At 45.0% G+C, this 6345-nt stretch overlaps 1 pseudogene; it reads left to right on the top strand.

Moving 5' to 3' along the window:
• Positions 1-2376: 2376 nt before the first annotated feature.
• LOC135053094 (5S ribosomal RNA) lies at positions 2377-2495 on the top strand (annotated as a pseudogene).
• The last annotated feature ends 3850 nt before the right edge of the window (positions 2496-6345 follow it).

Below are 6345 nucleotides of genomic sequence, written 5' to 3'. Positions count from 1 at the left end.
AACTCAAAAACAGCTTAAATCATAGAATTTGGGGGTCATTTTGATCCCATAGTATTATTAACCTCAATAACAATAATTTACACTCATTTCCAGTCTATTCTGAACACCTCACAACATTATTTTTAGTCCTAAAATTTGCACTGAGGTTGCTAGATGACTAAGCTAAGCGACCCAAGTGGCCGACACAAACACCTGGCCCATCTAGGAGTGGCACTGCAGTGTCAGACAGGATGGCAGATTAAAAAAATTGTCCCCAAACAGCACATGATGCAAAGAAAAAAAGAGGCGCAACGAGGTAGCTGTGTGACTAAGCTAAGCGACTCAAGTGGCCGACACAAACACCTGGCCCATCTAGGAGTGGCACTGCAGTGTCAGACAGGATGGCACTTCAAAAAAATAGTCCCCAAACAGCACATGATGCAAAGAAAAAAAGAGGCGCAATGAGGTAGCTGTGTGACTAAGCTAAGCGACCCAAGTGGCCGACACAAACACCTGGCCCATCTAGGAGTGGCACTGCAGTGTCAGACAGGATGGCATTTCAAAAAATAGTCCCCAAACAGCACATGGTGCAAAGAAAAATGAAAGAAAAAAGAGGTGCAAGATGGAATTGTCCTTGGGCCCTCCCACCCACCCTTATGTTGTATAAACAGGACATGCACACTTTTACAAACCCATCTTTTCAGCGATAGGGTCTGCCACACAACTGTGACTGAAATGACTGGTTGGTTTGGGCCCCCACAAAAAAAAAAAGCAATCAATCTCTCCTTGCACAAACTGGCTCTACAGAGGCAAGATGTCCACCTCCTCCTCATCCTTCGATTCCTCACCCCTTTCACTGTGTACATCTCCCTCCTCACAGATAATTAACATCATCTTCTCCACATTTTCTAGAAGTAACCTCGTACGCCGATTGCTGACAAGGTGAGCGGCTGCACTAAACACTCTTTCGGAGTACACACTGGAGGGGGGGGCAACTTAGGTAAAATAAAGCCAGTTTGTGCAAGGGCCTCCAAAGTGCCTCTTTTTCCTGCCAGTATACGTACGGACTGTCTGACGTGCCTACTTGGATGCGGTCACTCATATAATCCTCCACCATTCTTTCAATGGTGACAGACTCATATGCAGTGACAGTAGACGACATGTCAGTAATTGTTGGCAGGTCCTTCAGTCCGGACCAGATGTCAGCACTCTCTCCAGACTGCCCTGCATCACCGCAAGCGGGTGGGCTCGGAATTCTTAGCTTTTTCCTCGCAGCCCCAGTTGCAGGAGAATGTGAAGGAGGAGTTGTTGACGGGTCACGTTCCACTTGACTTGACAATTTTCTCACCAGCAGGTCTTTGAACCTCTGCAGACTTGTGTCTGCCAGAAAGAGATACAACGTAGGTTTTAAATCTAGGATCGAGCACGGTGGCAAAAATGTAGTGCTCTGATTTCAACAGATTGACCAACCGTGAACCCTGGTTAAGCGAATTAAGGGCTCCATCCACAAGTCCCACATGCCTAGCGGAATCGCTCTGTTTTAGCTCCTCCTTCAATCTCTCCAGCTTCTTCTGCAAAAGCCTGATGAGGGGAATGACCTGACTCAGGCTGGCAGTGTCTGAACTGACTTCACGTGTGGCAAGTTCAAAGGGTGCAGAACCTTGCACAACGTTGAAATCATTCTCCACTGCGCTTGAGTCAGGTGCATTCCCCCTCCTTTGCCTATATCGTAGGTAGCTGTATAGGCTTGAATGGCCTTTTGCTGCTCCTCCATCCCCTGAAGCATATAGAGGGTTGAATTCCACCTCGTTACCACCTCTTGCTTCAGATGATGGCAGGGCAGGTTCAGGAGTGTTTGCTGGTGCTCCAGTCTTCGGCACGCGGTGGCTGAATGCCGAAAGTGGCCCGCAATTCTTCGGGCCACCAACAGCATCTCTTGCACGCCCCTGTCGTTTTTTAAAAATTCTGCACCACCAAATTCAATGTATGTGCAAAACATGGGACGTGCTGGAATTTGTCCAGATGTAATATTGGTGGCGTTGTCCGATGTCAAATCCCCAGGAGAGTCCAATTGGGGTAAGCCATTTTGCGATGATGTTCCTCAGTTTCCGTAAGAGGTTGTCAGCTGTGTGCCTTTTATGGAAAACGGTGATACAAAGCGTAGCCTGCCTAGGAACGAGTTGGCGTTTGCGAGATGCTGCTACTGGTGCCGCCGCTGCTGTTCTTGCTGCGGGAGGCAATACATCTACCCAGTGGGCTGTCACAGTCATATAGTCCTGAGTCTGCCCTGGTCCACTTGTCCACATGTCCGTGGTTAAGTGGACATTGGGTACAACTGCATTTTTTAGGACACTGGTGACTCTTTTTCTGACGTCTGTGTGCATTTTCGGTATCACTTTCTACAGTCTTACCATGCTGGACATGCCCGATCTCGTCTGATCTTGGAAGCCAAGCAGCATTGGGCCTGGTCAGTACCAGAAAGGGTGGCCCTCTGGGAATACTGGGTACTGTAGTACTAAGGAATATTCCTTCCACTGACCAGTGAATTCCATCCTAAACATTATTGCAGTATATTTACCTAAGCTTACCAGTCCGGTGGGAGTCCGGATTCTTTAAAGCCGGTTTTTCTTGAATCTCTCTTATGAATATACAGGTGTATATCAATTCATAAGTTGATCGAGATAACAAGAATTTCTATTCTTTCACTCTCAGACTAACGTCGAACATTAATACTCGCTCACAACCAGTGGGTGTGCTGTTAAATTTTCTGCCACCTACTTTACATCCAGTGAGTGACATATCACCATATTGTTATTTAATACTTGTTTTAATTTTTTTGCTGTCATATACAGCAATAGTTTTGTCATTTTATTGTTTTTTCGTCTGTCTAAAGTAATAAAAGTTAAGTTTTATTTATTTTTGCACATACACTGTACAAGTACTATCATTTCACCAATTAGTCAATCAATAACAAAGTGTGCCCCAGTGAGACACAAAAGTAGTCCTCTTTTTTGCTTCTTTGCAAAACAACCCTCCAATACATTTTCAGTATCGCCTGCCTAGAGAAATGGAACCTAGATGGTATTTGGTACCGGGGACACAGTACTTCAATCAATTCTCTAGTTCCATGTGAATTAACGGTGGATACCGGAAACACGTTTCTCACCACCCAGGCTGCCAAGGCCTGAGTTATCCGCTTTGCAGCAGGATGACTGCTGTGATATTTCATCTTCCTCGCAAAGGACTGTTGGACAGTCAATTGCTTACTGGAAGTAGTACAAGTGGTCTTCCGACTTCCCCTCTGGGATGACGATTGACTCCCAGCAGCAACAACAGCAGCGCCAGCAGCAGTAGGCGTTACACTCAAGGATGCATCGGAGGAATCCCAGGCAGGAGAGGACTCGTCAGACTTGACAGTGACATGGCCTGCAGGACTATTGGCTATCCAGTCTAAGGAGGAAATTGACACGGAGGGAGTTGGTGGTGTGGTTTGCAGGAGCTTGGTTACAAGAGGAAGGGATTTAGTTGGCAGTGGACTGCTTCCACTGTCACACAAAGTTTTTGAACTTGTCAATGACTTCTGATGAATGCACTCCAGGTGACGTATAAGGGAGGATGTTCCTAGGTGGTTAACGTCCATACCCCTACTTATTACAGCTTGACAAAGGCAACACACGGCTTGACACCAGTTGTCCGCATTTCTGTTGAAATAATTCCACACGGAAGAGGTGATTTTTTTTGTATTTTGACCAGGCATGTCAATGGCCATATTCGTCCCACGGACAACAGGTGTCTCCCCGGGTGCCTGACTTAAACAAACTACCTCACCATCAGAATCTTCCTTGTCAATTTCCTCCCCAGCGCCAGCAACACCCATATCCTCATCCTGGTGTACTTTAACAGTGACATCTTCAATTTGACTATCAGGAACTGGACTGCGGGTGCTCCTTCCAGCACTTGCAGGGGGCATGCAAATGGTGGAAGGCGCCACCTCTTCCCGTCCAGTGTTGGACACAATTGGACTCTCCTCAGGGATTTGTGATTTAGAAGAACGCACAGTTCTTTGCTGTGCTTTTGCCATCTTAACTCTTTTAAGTTTTCTAGCAGGAGGATGAGTGCTTCCATACTCATGTGAAGCTTAACCACTAGCCATGACCATAGGCCAAGCCCTCAGCCGTTCCTTGCCACTCCGTGTCGTAAATGGCACATTGGCAAGTTTACGCTTCTCCTCAGACGATTTTGATTTAGATTTTTGGGTCATTTTACTGAGCTTTATTTTTTTGGATTTTACATGCTCTCTACTATGACATTGGGCATCGGTCTTTGCAGACGATATTGATGGCATTTTATCATCTCAGCCATGACTAGTTGGCAACAGCTTCAGCACGAGGTGGAAGTGGATCTTGATCTTTCCCTATTTTACCTTCCACATTTTTGTTCTCCATTTTTTAATGTGTGGAATTATATGCCAGTAATATATCAATAGCAATGGCCTACTACTATATATACTGCGAACAACTGAAATGCACCACAAGTATGAATGGATAGTGCACTTGACGACACAGAGGTAGGTAGAGCAGTGGCCTACTGTACCGTACTGATATATATTATTTACTGGTGGTCAGCAAAATTATGCACTGCCCTCCTACTATATATATACTGCGCACAACTGAAATGCACCACAGGTATGGATGGATAGTATACTTGACGACACAGAGGTAGGTAGAGCAGTGGCCTACTGTACCATACTGCTATATATTATATATACTGGTGGTCAGCAAAACTGAAATGCACCATAGGTATGGATGGATAGTATACTTGACGATTCAGAGGTAAGTAGAGCAGTGGCCTACTGTACTGTACTGCTATATATTATATATACTGGTGGTCAGCAAACTGTGCAAAACTGAAATGCACCACAGGTATGGATGGATAGTATACTTGACGATACAGAGGTAGGTAGAGCAGTGGCCTACTGTACCGTACTGCTATATATTATATACTGGTGGTCAGCAAACTGTGCAAAACTGAAATGCACCACAGGTATGGATGGATAGTATACTTGATGACACAGAGGTAGGTAGAGCAGTGGCCTACTGTACCGTACTGCTATATATTATATACTGGTGGTCAGCAAACTGTGCAAAACTGAAATGCACCACAGGTATGGATGGATAGTATACTTGACAACACAGAGGTAGGTAGAGCAGTGGCCTACTGTACCGTACTGCTATATATTATATACTGGTGGTCAGCAAACTGTGCAAAACTGAAAGGCACCATAGGTATGGATGGATAGTATACTTGACGACACAGAGGTACGTATAGCAGTAGCCTACTGTACCGTACTGCTATATATTATATATACTGGTGGTCAGCAAACTGTGCAAAACTGAAATGCACCACAGGTATGGATGGATAGTATACTTGACGACACAGAGGTAGGTAGAGCAGTGGCCTACTGTACCGTACTGCTATATATTATATACTGGTGGTCAGCAAACTGTGCAAAACTGAAATGCACCACAGGCATGGATGGGATAGTATACTTGACGACACAGAGGTAGAGCAGTGGACTACAGTACCGTACTGCTATATATATAGTTATACTGGTGGTCAGCAAAATTCTGCACTGTCCTCCTACTATATACTACAATGCAGCACAGATATGGAGTGTTTTTCAGGCAGAGAACGTATAATACTGGTGGTCACTGGTCAGCAAAACTCTGCACTGTCCTCCTACTACAGTATATAATACTGCTGGTCCCCAGTCCCCACAATAAAGCAATTAGCACACTGAGCACAGATATTTGCAGCACACTGAGCACAGATATGGAGCGTTTTTCAGGCAGAGAACGTAGATATTTACACTTGCAGCACACTGAGCACAGATATTTGCAGCACACTGAGCACAGATATTTGCAGCACACTGAGCACAGATATTTGCAGCACACTGAACATAGAAACTGAGAGGACGCCAGCCACGTCCTCTCATGATCATCTCCAATGCACGAGTGAAAAATGGCGGCGACACGCTGCTCCTTATATAGAATACGAATCTCGCAAGAATCTGACCGCGGGATGATGACGTTCGGGCGCTCTCGGGTTAACCGAGCAAGGCGGGAGGATCCGAGTTTGCTCGGAACCGTGTAAAGAAAGGAAGTTTGGGGGGGTTCGGATTCCGACGAACCGAACCCGCTCATCACTAGTTAAATCCAAATGTAATAATAATAATAATAATAATAATAATAATAATAATAATTTTATTTATATAGCGCTCTTTCTCCATTAGGACTCAAGGCGCTTCACAGATACTTAGCATAATATAGTACAGAAAATAATGAAGTACAGAATAGCTTTTCATAA

This window comes from Pseudophryne corroboree, chromosome 2 (assembly GCF_028390025.1).
Source record: "Pseudophryne corroboree isolate aPseCor3 chromosome 2, aPseCor3.hap2, whole genome shotgun sequence".
NCBI lineage: Eukaryota > Metazoa > Chordata > Amphibia > Anura > Myobatrachidae > Pseudophryne > Pseudophryne corroboree.
This window is presented reverse-complemented; position numbering and strand designations above follow the sequence as displayed.